At 43.4% G+C, this 16,797-nt stretch overlaps 1 protein-coding gene across 2 annotated transcripts in view; it reads left to right on the top strand.

Moving 5' to 3' along the window:
• The first annotated feature begins 313 nt into the window (after positions 1-313).
• The window catches only part of MFSD6 (major facilitator superfamily domain containing 6), an 86,569-nt gene continuing 70,085 nt past the window's right edge, over positions 314-16,797 (top strand). For both annotated transcript variants that reach the window (XM_075829919.1, XM_075829921.1), the window contains exon 1: positions 314-672. The gene's annotated coding sequence lies outside the window, so the exon portion shown is untranslated. The remainder of the gene's footprint in view (positions 673-16,797) is intronic.

Here is a 16,797-nt window from a genome sequence, read left to right as displayed (position 1 = left end):
GTGTCAAAAATAAATAGAAAGTAAAAAAAAAGTCAAAATATAAATTAAATCCCTAACATATATGTACCCCAAAATGATACCACAGTACAACTAGTTCTGTGGAAAAAAAAAAAAAAAAGATGAGGCCTCATATAACTACATCGTCCAAAAAACGAGAGAAATTATGACCGGCAGAATACCGGGAGGCAAAACGAAAAAACCCCTCTACTCTTCAAGGGTTTCATTCTGTGTCTGTCCAATAGGGGGCAGTGGCGGTTATTATGCATTTTTAATGCAAAAGTTTTTCCCTTCCTTTTCTTATCACATTATTGGTTTCCCTTGTAGTAACCTCGATACTAAACATCTGACGTCCTGCACACACTTCCAGGCTGCTGGGCGTATTCAGTACAGTGCTAGGAAGGAGGGGGGAGGAGGTAGAGGCCGGGCTAAAGTCGCAGGATGGGCAGCGATTCACCTGCTGCTTCACTGGGCTGTAATTGTACAAGGTGGTGACTCCTGCCATGAAACCGGTCCAACCAGTAGCGCTCTGTGCGTGAATACAGGTATGAGTGGCCTGTCTTCTGCTATCCTCCACATCACCGGCACATCGTCATCTGTACAGGGGGCTGCGGTCATGATTCAGCAAGGGACGCATTAGCTGTGGATGCCAGCTTTGTGGTGGCACATGTGAAGGTGAGTGTGGGCACAGTATTACGTGTGGAGATGTGTGCGGGCACACGGAGGTAGAGGTAGGTAGCCGCGCAGCTGTGTTATCATCGCTTTATTGACCTCTGATGCTACACAACACGCCACCCCTGCTGGGACTTCCGCAAACGTAAAGCCAACTCCACCAGACAAGTGTCACTGAGCTACCCAGGCACAGCATCGCCCAGGGCAGGGACTGAGAGGAGTGACACGACGATATTGTGGGTACAGCAGTGCCAATGCCCGACAGTGACCATCACCTCGTGGATATTGGTGCTGTTGACCCTGTGAAATGATCCTATGATAACACTTGTGGTGTCTATGCAAAAGACATTTACTGGCCATTTTGAGAACGCATGTAACAATATTTGCCCTGTGTAAAAGCACAAGCCGATCGCTGATAGAATTGATTCAGCAGACGTGAGGATCGTCGCTATCATTTGTGAGGTTGTTTAAAATAAATATTTGTCATCCGACTTTAAGTACTTTTCAAATACACTAAAAACTGGTGTTAAAAAATGGTGGCATTAGGGCCTAACGTACGAGCGATCTTTACCCTGTATGAACATGTCAAGTGATCGAACCATAATTTGCTCTTTCGCCGTTGATCGCATTTTTATAATATGAAAATCGTATGTCGGCAGCACGTGCACTCGGGTAAACCGGGGATGTGCTGTGTCCATTGTCAATAGCCCAGATGATGGTTCATGCGAAAAAAACGTATAATTGCAACACATAAATGTGGTAAACGAGCGCCGATCGATATGCTATAACGTCAGTCCGTGCTTGTTACAGGCAATTTATCTGTCTCGTTGATCGTTACTTGCTTACATGGCCCCGTCGGGCCGTGTAATGGCACCTTTAGGGTATGTTCACGCAGGGCGGATACGCTGCGTAAAGGTACGCAGCGTATCCTCCCTAGAGCCTGCAGGGAATTGCTGTAGAAAACAGCAGGTAAAAAAAAAAAGCCTATACTTACCCGTAGCCGTGGCGACACATCCCCCTGATGTCCTGGAATAACGTTTCACCCCATGTGACCACTGAGCCTGTGATTGGCTGCAGCAGTCCCATGTGGTGAAACGTCATCTCTGGAGGCTGGGCTGGATGCAGAAGCATGGAGACCTGGGTAAGTATAACTTTTTTTTTTGAGTTGCGGTGGAATCGTAGCCTTTCCGTCACAAAAATTGCAATGTTTGCTATTTTTTGCGGGTTCTACATACAACAGAAAACCAAGGTTCCGCAACATAAATGGACATGCTGCAGATTTAAAAAAACGCACCGCAGGTCAATTTCTGAACGTTTTTTTCAGTAGTTATTTATGCAGCATGTGGATGAGATTGGTTCAAATTTCATCCTCTCTGCTGCTACTGTATATTGCGGCGGATTTTCCGCAATGAAATCCGTTGCGGAAAATCCGCTGTATTTACGCTACGTGTGGATTTTCCCTATGGGTACAGCGTAAAAACGATGGAATTTTCGTCCAGACTTTGATGGCTTGATCAATTTTAACATGTAAAGCTTTATATACTGCATATTGGATATTCCATACCATAAAATCGCCAGGTTCTGTCAGCTGGAATCCACTCTTGGGCCAGGTTCACACGTAGCGTAAATACTGTGGATATCCGTAGCATCATACAGTAGCTGCAGAGTAGATAAGATTTGAACAAAACTCATCCACACGCTGCGTGAATGATAAACGGAAAAAAACACTCAAACTGACCTGTGTTGCGTTTTTTTAACCCGCAGCATGTCAAATGTATTTGCGTTTTTGTTTTTTTTGTTGTTGCAGGTTTTCCCCTTTGAATTAAATGGAGAGGTAAAACCCGCAACAAATAGCAGATGTTGCGTTTTTTTGCAGCGGAAAAGCAGCTATTCCGCCGCAAAAAAGCAACTCTGAAAAATAAATTACAATCTTTTAGTTACCCAGAATTATGTGTTTCTTCGTCCAGGCCGATCTCCTGGGATGACGTTTCATCCCATGTGACCACTTCAGCCAATCACCGGCTGCAGCGGTCACATGGGATGAAACGTCCTCCCCGGAGGCCGGCCTGCAGCAAGTATGAAACTTTTTTTTTTTTTGTACGTGCAGTTTTCCACAGCGGACATTCCGGCCGAAAAACTGCACCACAATTTAGTGTGCTTTTTCAGCCGGAATTGGCTGTGGCGCCCAGGTGGGATACGCTGTGTGCTCTTACGCAGCGTATCTGCCCTCTGTGAACATACCCTAAAAATGTCATTACTTGCCGCTGTGCAAGGAGAAACTTTGAAGGAGCCGCAGCGCATAGTGCTATGGCCCCCTCATTTTGAGAATCAATGGGGCTCCTGGCAGTGGGATCCCAATGATATGCCATCATTTGTAATAGTGTGAAACCCCTTTAATATACTGTCAGAGTCCACTGCTGATATTTAACCCTTTAATTGCCATTCAGTCTTTTGACGGCGGGCAGTGCAGGTCCTCTGTCTAAAGCAATGTCTTTTGGCGTCGCCGTAGAAGAGTCTGAGCGCACCAGTGAGTTACTAACCATTCCTGTTCTTGGGGTATGTTCACACGCAGTGACCAAAAACTTCTGAAAATACGAAGCTGTTTTCAGGAGAAAACAGCTCCTGATTTTCAGACGTTTTTGTAGCTACTCGCGTTTTTTGCGGCATATTTTACGGCCGTTATTGGAGCTGTTTTTCAATGGAGTCAATGAAAAACGTCCCAGAAGTGATTATGCACTTCTTTTTCGCGTGTGTCTTTTTATGCGCCGTGTTTTGACTGCGACGCGTAAAATTAAGGCTCGTGGGAACAGAACACCGTAAAAAGCATTGAAGGCAATGGGCAGATGTTTGTAGGCGTATTAGGGGCGTTTTTTCAGGCGTAATTCGAGGCATAAAACGCCCGAATTACGTCTGAAAACACTGCGTGTGAACATACCCTTAGGGAAGTATTTCTAAATACAGCCGGGATCGGAGGAACCTCCTATCCCACCTGTTTAAACCTTTTGATCGCCGCACTATGCGACCGTGGCATAATCAAAGGGGACTCCCCACTTCAATTGCGAACCTGGAAAGGACCCCAGGGCTGTCTATTCTAGAAGCCTGTTGTTAGGGCACACTACTGTATGTGTTGCCTCAACAAAAGCCTGTGTCATAATGACACCGTGTAATACAGAAGTATAACATAAAGTTGTAAAATAGTAATCCCTCCATGGGATAGAAAAAACATTAAAAAAAAGTCTGCAAAATGAAATAGTTTTAAATACAATTTAAGTATTCACATGATCAGAATAACGTGAGGAATTTATGTACAAGGTTATTTAGTGTAAAAAAGAAACAATAAAAAATGTAAAACCTATATTTTTCTATATGGCTAAAAGCTAATTATATAAATTACACAGTAACGGAATTCTGTTTGGAAATCTCGCAGCATTTACAGTAGCAGCAAATTGAATGAGATTTGACCAAAATTTCATTCGCACAGTGCAGAAAAAATCTGCAGCGAAAACATTCATAAATCGGCCAGTGCTGCAGATTTTTCATCCGCAGCATGTCGATTATGCTGTGGATCCGTTGTTTTCTGTTGCAGGTCTTCCCCATTGGCTTCAATGGGAATATAAAACCCACAACAAATAGCAAGTGTTGTGGCTTTTGCGGCGGAAACACTGCAATTCTGCCGCAAATAAGACGAATAAGGAAAAAAACAAACAATTTTTTTGGTTTAAAATTAACCCCTAAGCGCAACAGGACACGCCGGTACGTCCTGGTGCAGGGGGAGAAGTATGGAGCGCGCTCCATATGCTGCAGGTGTCTGCTGTGTTTTACAGCTGACACCCAGGACTAGCGATCGCGCTGTTCCTGGCTGTTTAACTCCTCAATCGCGACCGCAGCATCTGAGGCGTTGAAAAGAGGGGGCGGCCCCCTCCGACAGCTCGTCACCCCCCCCCCCCAGCAACGAGATGGAGGGGTGACGATGGTTGTTGTGGCACCCAAGTGGCCTAATGAATGCCCCCAGGACTCCCTTCACTCTGCCTCTGTTAAGCCGTGTCTCTGGCACCAGCGATCTATTGATCGCTGGTTTAAGTCTCATAGGGGGACTAATAAAATGTGTAAAAAGATGTGAAACAACGTTTTTAGTAGTGAAAACAAAAATTACAAAAAAATTCAAATAAAAAAAAAAAAAACCCTTTTCCAATTTTTCCTCTAAAGTAATGTAAAAAATAAAAAAAGTAAACATAATTGGTATTGCTGCGTCCGTAAAAATCGGAACTATTACAATATAGCATTATTTAACGCGCACGGTGAACGCCGTGAAAAATAAAAAATGTCAACTGCCAAAATAGCTGTTTTTTGGTCACCCTAGCTCCCAAAAGGGTACCAATAAAAACGACAGCTTGTCCTGCAAAAACATAAGCCCTCACACCGCTCAATGCACAGAAAAATAACAGTTATGGCTCTCAGAATGTGGTGAAACAAAACTATCTATTTTTTTTTTAACTAAGTTTTCATTTTTTTTTAATGTAGTAAAATATAAAAAAATCTATATAAATTTGATATCACCGTAATCGTATTGAGCCACAGAATAAAGTTACGTTTTTGTTTTTACCACACAGTGAAAGACGTAAAAATAGAACCCAAAAAATAATGGCGTTTTTTCCAACTTCAGCCCGCAAATAAAGTTTTTTTTTTATTTTCAGCTTCCCAGTACTTTAAATGCTACCAATAGAAACTACAACTCCTCCCGCAAAATATAAGCCCTCACACCACTCTATTGACGGAAAAATAAAAATGTTATGGCTCTTGCAAGGCGGGAAGTGAAAAACGAGAATCCAAAAAAAAATAAAAAATCTGTGTCATTGTACCCTGTTAATGCTCTAATGTAATAGTCTGTCGGTTTGCGTTAACAGGACAACGCCTGTGACTGACTATTACGGCACATAGTGTTAAGGGGTTAAAGCAGTGATAACTTAACGCTATCACTGCTTCAAGGCCAGGACCGAAGCTATCCTCCGATCCGGCTGCATCTATGGTGTTTACAAGCAGATCAAAACCCTGCAATGAAATCGCGGGGTTCCGATGACTGCTTCGGCGGACCGGAGGCCTAACAATGGCCTCCTGTCTGCCAATTAAGGAAGCCTGCTAGGTCCCGCTCAGGAGCTGAGCCTGCGACATCAGCCGCTTGTGTCAGCTGTAAGTTACAACTGACACCGTGCTGTAACCGCAGGGAATGGAGCTAACTCCGATACCTGTCATTAACCCCTTAGATGCCAGTGATCAAAAGCGATCGCGGCATCTAAGTGGTTTGTAGCGATCGGCATAGACACGATGGGATCATGAGGATGCCGATCGTTGATATGGCATTCCGGAGGCCTAACAATGGCCTCCTGGTCTGCCACGTACGATAGCCTTTTAGGCCCCACCCACAGACGGAACCTAATAGGCTTGCTGTCAGTGAATGCCTGACAGCTCTAAGGCATTGCACTACGTGGGTAGTGCAATGCATTAGAGTAAGGGGGGATTCACACGAACGTGTATTGGGTCCGTGCGGGCCGCGTGGTTTTCACGCGCCACGCACAGACCAATACAAGTCTATGGGGCAGTCCGTGCTTTTTGCGCAGCATTTGTCCGCTGCGCAAAAAGCGCGACATGCTCAATATCTCCGCGTATTTCGCGCATCACGCACCCATTGAAGTCACTGAACCGACTGAAACAGCGCACCAGCTGTCAAAAGGATGAATGTAAACAGAAAAGCACCACGTGCTTTTCTGTTTCCAAACAGAGTGTCTTTGAGATGAGCGAACCCGGACAACCGAACCGAACTTCACCGGGTTCGGCCGAACTTGTTTTGGCCGAACCCGGCAAAAAAATTTCCGATACGCGACGTCAGGAGATAGTCACTGTCCAGGGTGCTGAAAGAGTTAAACTGTTTCAGCACCCTGGACAGTAACTTCCGATCCCAATATACATGAACGTGTAAAAAAAAAAGTTCTGACTTACCGATAACTCCCGGCTTCTTCCTCCAGTCTGAACTCCCGGGATTACAATTCAGTCCAAGTGACAGCTCCAGCCAATCACAGGCCAAGCACAGGCTGCAGCGGTCACATGGACTGCGGCGTCATCCAGGGAGGTGGGGCCCGATGTCAAGAGAGGCGCGTCACCAAGGCAACGGCCGGGAGGGAAGTTCTCGGTAAGTACGAACTTTTTTTTTTTTTTTTTTTTAACAGGTTTCTCGATATTGTGATCGGCATTCACTGTCGAGGGTGCTGAAAGAGTTACTGCCGATCAGTTAACTCTTTCAGCACCCTGGACAGTGACTGACGTCGACTAGACTCATCTCTATGATGGCGGCTGCGTGAAAATCACGCAGCCGCGCATCATACACGGATGACACACGCAGCTGTCAAGTGTTTTTTGCGCGCGCAAAACGCCGCATTTTTTGTGCGCGCAAAAACGCAACGTTCGTCTGAATCAGCCCTAAAGATCAGAGGTGCAGGCCCTCAAGTCCCCTAGTGGGACAAAACAAAAGAAAGGTTTCAAGTTAATAAAAACAAACACTGCCTTTTTTCCTATTAGAAGTCTTTTATTATAGGAAAAAAATGTACACATGTTTGGTATCACCGCGTCTGTAACGACCGAATCTATAAAACTGTTATTTTACCAACACGGTAAACGCAGCAAAAAAATTAATAAAAAACAATTCCATAAACGCTATTTTTTTTTTTTATCACCACCTCTCCCAAAACATGGAATAAAAAGTGATCGTAAAGTCTCATGTACCCCAAAATAGTACCAATAAAAACTACAACCCGTCCCGCAATAAACAAGCCCTCACACAGCTTTTTTGACTGAAAAATATAAAGGTTCCGGCTCTCAGAATATAGTGACACAAAATGTGCAGGGTGTCCATAAGCGGATCGGGCACCATTTATCAGTGCAAAACTGGCCACATATCTCTGAAATATTATTTATTTACCCCATTATTATATCCTCGTTATACCCTGATGTACTTCGCACAGCTTGCATATACCCTGATGTACTCAGCACAGATTACATATGCCCCCACGTTATAAACTGAAATACCAGCAACACCCCAAACAGAACAGTTACCAAGCAAAATCTGTCCTCCAAAAACCAAATGGCGCTCCCTCCCCTCTGCCTTGCTGTGCCTAATGCTATAATTTATGCCATTTTTGTGGTGGTCCCATCCCATTTTTTTAAGTCCCGTTTCTTTTTCCAAAAGGGATGAGGGCGTCATAAAACGGCCAAATGTCAACATTTTTCCTCGCAAATTGTGGCTTTTGGTCCTTTCATTACTTTTTAATGCCAGATGGTGTAGAAAGGTTAATAAATTTGGAAGAGATTTTCAATTTGCTCCTATGAAGAAAAAAAGTAAATACTACTCTAAGGCCAGGATCACACACACAGTTTTGGTGCAGTTCTCTGCTCAGTTTCTTGAGTCAAACACCGAAGTGGACACACAAGAAAGGAGATGCATCAATCATTTCTTTATACCTTTGCTTCCTTTTTGGATCCACTTCTGGCTTTGGCACAAAAACCTGAGTAAAAAAACTGCATCAACCGTGTGTGTGTGTGTTATCCTGGATTAAGGCCTCATGCACACGAACTTAAAAACGCCCGTAATTACAGGCCGTAATTACGGCCCGTATTTATGGGCCCCTTAGACTTCTATTGGCCACGGGTACCTCCCCGTATGGGAAGGTGCCCGTGCCGTTGAAAAATATGGAACATGTCCTATTTCAGGCCGTAGTAACGGCACGGGCAGGCCCATAGAAGTCTATGGGGCTCCCGTAATTACGGGTGGTTACGTATGTGCTGAAAGAGTTAAACGATCGGCAGTAACTCTCTCAGCACCCTGGACAGTGACTACCGATCACACTATAGATCAACCTGTAAAAAAAAAAAAGACGTTCATACTTACCGAGAACTCCCTGCTTCTTCCTCCAGTCCGGCCTCCTGGGATGACGTTACAGCCCATGTGACCGCTGCAGCCAATCACAGGCCAATCACAGGTTGCAGCGGTCACATGGACTGGCGCGTCATCCAGGGAGGTCGGACTGGATGTCAAGAGAGGGACGTGTCACCGAGACAACGGCCGGGTAAGTATGAATTTATTTTACTTTTACTGCGTAAAGGGCTGCCCCTTCTCTCTATCCTGCACTGATAGAGAGAAGGGGCTGCCGATTAGTGAAGTGCATTTTTGCAGCGAAAACGTGCCCGTAAATATGGGTGGAATACGGGTGGCACCGGACCCGTATTTACGGGCACGGGTCCGTAAATACTGGTGCAATATGGGTCGAAAACGTGTGCCCAAGGACCCGTATTTACGGGAGGAAAAAAAAATAAGTTTGTGTGCATGAGGCCTAAGCATGTAGCGAAAAAATAAAGCGATTTTAAATCTCAATGCGTCTCTATAGACTGCGATTTCAGAGTGAGCGATAAAAAGTGTTGGTGTAGCCCTAGTTTTATAAGAGTGATGCGGTGAGGTCGTTCTATGGTTACATACCGATTATTGGATTTGTGTAGTATGTTCTATCCACATTAGTTAGGACTGGCCTGCAGGTCTGTCTCTTTCCGTATACTGATATAGTGAAGTTAATCATTACCCCTCTACGGCACAGTACTCTGACTGTAAAGCTGTGGTAAAGAAAATGCTCATTACTTACTGTATGTATGAAAACAAGGAGTATGAGTCAGGAATCCAAATTTTACTGTCACAAAGATGTCAGTTCAAAAATAAAAGTGGTTGCTGCCTTTAAAAAACGGTAACAAGTCCCTAAAAGCAGTTTTCAAGTGTAAAACGTGAATGAGATTTTTACAAATCTTATTTACCTCTGTGTAATTTGGACTCTTTAACCCCTTCCCGCTGCGGCCACTTTTGACCTTCCAGACAGAGCCTCATTTTTTTAAATCTGACGTGTCACTTTATGAGGTAATAACTTTGGAATGCTTTTACCTATCCAAGCGATTCTGAGATTGTTTTCCCGTGACACATTGTACTTTGTATTAGTGGTAAAACTTGGTCAACACATTCAGTATTTAATTGTGAAAAAACCCAAAATTGAGCGAAAAATTAGCATTTTTAGCAACTTAAATGTAAGGGCGGATTTACACGAGCGTGTGCGTTTTGCGCACGCAAAAAACGTGGCGTTTTGCGTGTGCAAAAGGCACTTAACAGCTCCGTGTGTCATGTTCATATGGTGCGCAGCTGCGTGATCCGCCATCATTATGACACTCCGTTTGGATGTTTGTAAACAGAAAAGCACGTGGCGCTTTTCTGTTTACATTCATTCTTTTACTGCTGTTGCGCGAATAACGCGCGTCCCACGGAAGTGCTTCCGTGTGCTGCGCGTTATTTTCACACACCCATTGACTTCAGAGGGTGTGTGATGCGCGAAAAACGCCAAAATATAGGACGTGTCGTGAGTTTTACGCAGCGGACTCGTGCTGCGCAAAAATCACGGACGGTCTGCACTTCCCCATAGACTTGCATAGGTCCGTGCGACACGCGTGAAAAACATGCGGGTAGCACCAATGTATTACACGTTCGTGTAAATCCGCCCTAAGACAGATAGTAATACCACACAAAATCGTTACTATTTAACATTTCCCATATGTCTACTTTAGATTGGCATAGTTTTTTGAACATCCTCTTATGTTTCTAGGACGTTACAAGGCTGAGAACTTTAGCAGAAATTTCACACTTTAAGGCCTCATTTACACGAGCGTAAGATACGCGCGTGCTTTTCACGCGTGTCGTACGCACCTATATTACTCTATGGGGCAGTGCAGACAATGCGTGCATTTTGCGCAGCGCGAGTGCGTTGCGTAAAACTCGCGACATGTTCTATAATCGTGCGTTTTTCGCGCATCACGCACCCATAGAAGTCAATGGGTGCGTGAAAACCACGCATGCCGCACGGAAGCACTTCCGTGCGAACTGCGTGATTCGCGCAAGAGCTATCAAAAGGATGAATGTAAACAGAAAAGCACCACGTGCTTTTCTGCTTACAAACATCCAAACGGAGTGTCAAATTAGAGATGAGCGCACAAAACTTCACCGGGTTCGGCCGAACTCGTTTTGACCGAACCCGGCAAAAAAATTTCCGGTACGCGACGTCAGGAGACAGTCACTGTCCACGGTGCTGAAAGAGTTAAACTGGTTCAGCACCCTGGACAGTGACTTCCGATCACAATATACATGAACATATACATGAACGTGTAAAAAGAAGTTCTGACTTACCGATAACTCCCGGCTTCTTCCTCCTGTCTGACCTCCCGGGATGACAATTCAGTCCAAGTGACAGCTGCAGCCAAGCACAGGCTGCAGCGGTCACATGGACTGCCGCGTCATCCAGGGAGGTGGGGCCGGATGACAAAGAGGGACGCGTCACCAAGGCAACGGCCGGGAGACCGGACTGGAGGAATTAGGAAGTTCTTGGTAAGTATGAACGTCTTTTTTTTATTCACAGGTTGGTGTATATTGTGATCGGAATTCACTGTCGAGGGTGCTGAAAGAGTTACTGCCGATCAGTTAACTCTTTCAGCACCCTGGACAGTGACTGACGTCGACTAGCCTCATCTCTATGATGGCGGCTGCGCGAAAATCACGCAGCCGCGCATCATACACAGATGACACACAGAGCTGTCAAGTGCCTTTTGCGCACGCCAAACGCTGTTTTTTTTTGCCTGCGCAAAACGCACACGCTTGTGTAAATGAGGCCTAAATAATATTTCAAAAGGCTATTTTTACACTGACCACTTCAGTTGGGAGTGGCTTTGAGGGGCCCATACAATACAAATCCCCATAAATCACCACATTTTAAAAACTGCAACCCTCAATGTATTCAAAACAGTATTTAGGATGTTTCTTAACCCTTTAGGCGTTTCACGAGAATTAAAGCAAAATAGAGGTAAAATTTACTCCTTTCATTTATTTATTTTTTTTTGTTGTTGCAGACCTTCGTTTTTAATCAATTTTTTTTCTGTAACACAGAAGGTTTTACCAGAAAAACACAACTCAATAGTTATTGCCCAGATTCTGCAGTTTTTAGAAATATCCCACGTGTGACCCTAGTGGGCTACTGAACTGAAGCACAGGCCTCAGAAGTAAAGGAGCACCTAGAGGATTTTGGGCGCTTCTTTTTATTACATTATATTTTAGGCACCATGTCAGGTTTGAAGAAGTCTAGTGATGCCAATAAATAGGACCCCCCCCCCCCAAAAAAAAAGACCACACTACAGCGCAAAAGGAGTTCATCTAGGGGCGTAGCTTTTCATAGATTTTATTAGAATTTAGATGTGAAAATGAAAAATTTATTTTTTTTTTTCAAATAAGATGTAGTTTTAGCTAAACAAAAACAACAATTTCCACAAGGAATAAAGAAGCCCCCAAATAAACTGCTGTTTGGGTGCACGGCAGAACTCCAAAGGGAAGGCGTGCCATTTGGCTTTTGGAGTTCAGATTTTGCTGGATTGGTTTCTTGGCACCATGTTGCTTTTGCAAAGCCCCTGTGGGGCCAAAACAGTGGAAACTCCCCAAAAGTGACTCCATTTGGGAAACTCCACCCCTTGAGGACTTCATCTAGGGGTGTAGCGAGCATTTTGACCTCACAGGTGTTTCATAGTTTTTATTAGAATTGGGCAGTGAAAATAAAAAATACATATTTTTTTTTCAAATAAGACTTCGCTTTAGCTCAAAATGTTTAATTTTCTCAACAAATAAAATTAGAAAAAAAATTCTCCCAAGTACGGCAATACCCCATATGTGGTCATAAACTGCTGTTTGGGCACAGAAGGGAAGGCTGACTTTTTGAGTGCAGATTTTGTAGATTTGGGTTCTAGGCGCTATGCTGCATTTGCAAAGCCCCTGTGGGACCAAAACAGTGGAAACCCCCCAGAAGGCACCTCATTTTGGAAACTACACCCCTTAAAGAGGCTCTGTCACCAGATTTTGCAACCCCTATCTGCTATTGCAGCAGATAGGCGCTGTAATGTAGATTACAGTAACGTTTTTATTTTTAAAAAACGAGCATTTTTGGCCAAGTTATGACCATTTTTGTAGTTATGCAAATGAGGCTTGCAAAAGTCCAAGTGGGTGTGTTTAAAAGTAAAAGTCCAAGTGGGCGTGTATTATGTGCGTACATCGGGGCGTTTTTAATACTTTTACTAGCTGGGCGTTCTGATGAGAAGTATCATCCACTTCTCTTCAGAACGCCCAGCTTCTGGCAGTGCAGACACAGCCGTGTTCTCGAGAGATCACGCTGTGACGTCACTCACAGGTCCTGCATCCTGTCAGACGAGCGAGGACACCGGCACCAGAGGCTTCAGTTGATTCTGCATCGGCGTTAGCAGGTAAGTCCATGTAGCTACTTACCTGCAAACGCTGATGCTGCTGCAGAATCAACTGTAGCCTCTGGTGCCGGTGTCCTCGCTCGTCTGACACGATGCAGGACCTGTGAGTGACGTCACAGCGTGATCTCTCGAGAACACGGCTGTGTCTGCACTGCCAGAAGCTGGGCGTTCTGAAGAGAAGTGGATGATACTTCTCATCAGAACGCCCAGCTAGTGAAAGTATTAAAAACGCCCCGATGTACACACATAATACACGCCCGCTTGGACTTTTACTTTTAAACACACCCACTTGGACTTTTGCAAGCCTCATTTGCATAACTACAAAAATGGTCATAACTTGGCCAAAAATGCTCGTTTTTTAAAAATAAAAACGTTACTGTAATCTACATTGCAGCGCCTATCTGCTGCAATAGCAGATAGGGGTTGCAAAATCTGGTGACAGAGCCTCTTTAAGGTATTCACCTAGTTGTATAGTGAGCATGTTAACCATGCAGGTGTTTTCCAGAAATTAGCATTCACTCGATGTTGCAGAGTGAAAATGACAATTTTTCCATGTATATGCCAATATGTGGTGCTTTCTTGTGCCACCGTGAAAAGACCGCTTTCTAATTATTATGCTGTGTATCCTGGTTTTAGAAACAACCTATATGTGGCCCTAATCTTTTGCCTAGACATTCGACAGGGCTCAGGAGTGAAACAGTACCATGCGAAATTGAGGCCTAATTTGGCGACTTACAAAGTATTGATTCACAATTGCAGGGCTCTGATGTGAAATAATAAAAGAAACCCCTGAGAAGTGAGCCCATTTTGGAAACTACACCCCTCAAGGCATTTATTAAGGGGTGTAGTGAGCATTTTCACCCAGTAGGTCTTTTCCATGAATGATGGCGCTGTGGATGGTGTGTTTTCTTTAGATATGCCATTTCAGTGGCAAATATGTCGTGGCCAGCTTGTGCCACTGGAGACGCACACATCAAAAATTGTTAAAAGGCTTTACTGGGGTATGGCAATGCCATATATGGAAGTAAACTGCTGTTTGGGCACACTGTAGGGTTCAGAAGGAAGGGAGTGCCATTTTCCTTTTGGATCGTGGATTTTGCTTGGTAGTAGTGTTGTTTGGACTTTTACTGGTATTTCAATTTATAATGTGGGGGCATATGTAAGCTGTGCGGAGTACATCAGGGCATAATAAGATGGTATAATAATGGGGTAACAAAAAGCAATACAATTATCCCTGGATGTTTGTTACGCTTTGAAGCAATCCTTCCTTTATAGGTTGGTGTCGCACTTCCTTATCCCCCTTTTGGTACATAATCCGCACCTTTCCAATGTGGGGAATTATGCAGGGAAAGTCTTATCCTGATATACTACGGGCGCCCTCGCTTTCAGCAGATATGTTTGGGCCCTATTCTTCCTGGTTCCTCAATATTAGGGCCTTCATAAATCGCCTCTTGAAACAGAAGGAATGTTCCCCTCGTACCTACTCAGCTGTATATTTTTTTTATTTCCTCACTTATTGGAGCCTTAACTTATTTTATTTTTTCATAGATGCAGTGGTATGAGGGCTGATTCTTTTGGTACCGTTTTTGGGTACTTGCGACTTTTTGATCACTTTTTATCCTATTTTTGGGAGGCAATGTGACCAAAGAACAGCAATTCTGGCATAGTTTTTTCAAATATTTTTTTTTTTTTATACCGTGTGTGTGTGTGTGTGTGTGTATGTATGTGTGTATATATATATATATATATACATTATAAATTACAAGTTAACTTTATTCTGCGGGTTATTATAATTCCGGCGATACCAAATTGATAGCACTTTTTTATGTTTTACAACTTTCTGCACAGTAAAATTACTTTTGTTAAAAAAAAATTTTTTCTGTCGCCATGTTGTGAAAACCATAAGGCTTTTTTTTTTTTGTGGAAGGAGCTAATTGAGGGCTTGTTTTTTGCGAGATGAGCTCTAGTTTTTATAGGTACCATTTTTGGATACATGCGACTCTTTGCATACTTTCCACATCTAAACATACACAATATTATAACACAACAGGAGTAAAATAATCCTATGAGTATTCAGTAAGACAAGTTTTACCATTGTGCAATAACAACAATCTAGAAAATCCCAACTGTCCCCCTCCCTACCCACTTCGAACCCCCTCACTCATGTCACCCCCTGTAAAGTATAAAAATGTCATACCAAGGAAATAGGTGTTCGCCATGTAGTAACTCCAAAGATTGAGTATTAATAAAGGATTGCCAAGTTGAAAAGAATCGTTTTGTCAGTGTTTCCTTCTGTAACGCCGCATTAAGCCAATCCTTGCGCAATAAGAATTCCACCTTTGTTAAAACCAATGTAAAGGGTACTGCATCTAGATTTGCCCAGTATTAAAGTATACTCTTGCCCAAATATACAAGATAGATTTTGAAAGGCTATTTATGTCCGATTCTGACAAAAAAACTGAAGATAGCTCATTCAGGAGTCATTTCAAAAAAGATTTGAAATTGTTGATAAAGGTGAGTTTTAACAGGTGTCTACAATTGAATTTGTGGACATTCCCAAAAATTTTGAAAATTGGCAGATTTAGGTCATTTGCATCTAGCACAAGAGTACACTTCAAGCGGAGACATTTTAGACTGCAGTTGTGTGATCTAGGCCCTGTGACCGATCAGAAGAGGCATATCTTGGTAAGTACTCACAGGAATGGCCTTATTTAAATGGAGCGTAGCTTCCAAAAGGTCTTATAATCCAAGAGCTGAGAAGACCATCTGGGAGCTCCAGCAGATTCTTGTGTCCAATCTATACACCATCTAAAAACCCTGTAAATCGCACTTATGGAAGTGAAGAGGTACGAAACCTCTTAAAAAATATATATTTTCTCGTCTGTGATCTACCATCTACCTGTAAGTGTGTTTAATACTTGAGTTGTATAGCTGCGCATTTGTAAATATATAAAGTGTGGTCCCCTTAACATCGGAAATTTTTCAGAGGCTGCAGTATAGGACAAAATATCATATGTGATATCAAGGAGATCTATTAATAAAACACCGCCAGGTGACCTCAATAATCTATAAATAGGAGACTATTTTCCTGCCAAGAAAGACGGATTACCTACAAAAGGAAGCAATAAGGAATAATTATATGGTAATCTATACAGTTTTCTGGTTTGTCGCCATGCTTGAATAGTAGACAATAACAGAGGGTTATCTCTGACCTCCAAAGGAACTTGATCCAAACCAGTATGTAGAAGGGCCTCCAATCTACCTGAAGGGAAACCGTTTTTATCCTGGAGCACATTTGTGAAATGACACTCCTCGGATCCAATCAGCTACGTATGTCAAATGTGCTGCAAGTGAGTAAAGTTTTAAAGAGGCTCTGTCACCAGATTTTCAAACCCCTATCTCGTATTGCAGAAGATCGGCGCTGCAATGTAGATTACAGTAACGTTTTTTTTTTTTTTTAAAACGAGCATTTCTTAAGTACAACTGGGAGTGTTTAAAGTTAAGTACAAGTGGGCGTGTATTGTGTGTACATCTGTGCGTTTTTACTTCTTTTACTAGCTGGGCGTCGTGAATAGAAGTGTATGATGCTGACGAATCGGCATCATCCACTTCTCTTCGTTAACATCCAGCTTCTGGCAGTGCACAGACACACAGCGTGTTCTCGAGAGATCACGCTGTGACGTCACTTCCTGCCCCAGGTCCTACGAGGACACATCAGCACCAGGCGACAGAGGCTACATCGACTTACCTGCAAACGCC

Source organism: Rhinoderma darwinii, chromosome 6, assembly GCF_050947455.1.
Source record: "Rhinoderma darwinii isolate aRhiDar2 chromosome 6, aRhiDar2.hap1, whole genome shotgun sequence".
NCBI classification, from domain to species: Eukaryota; Metazoa; Chordata; class Amphibia; order Anura; family Rhinodermatidae; genus Rhinoderma; species Rhinoderma darwinii.
This window is presented reverse-complemented; position numbering and strand designations above follow the sequence as displayed.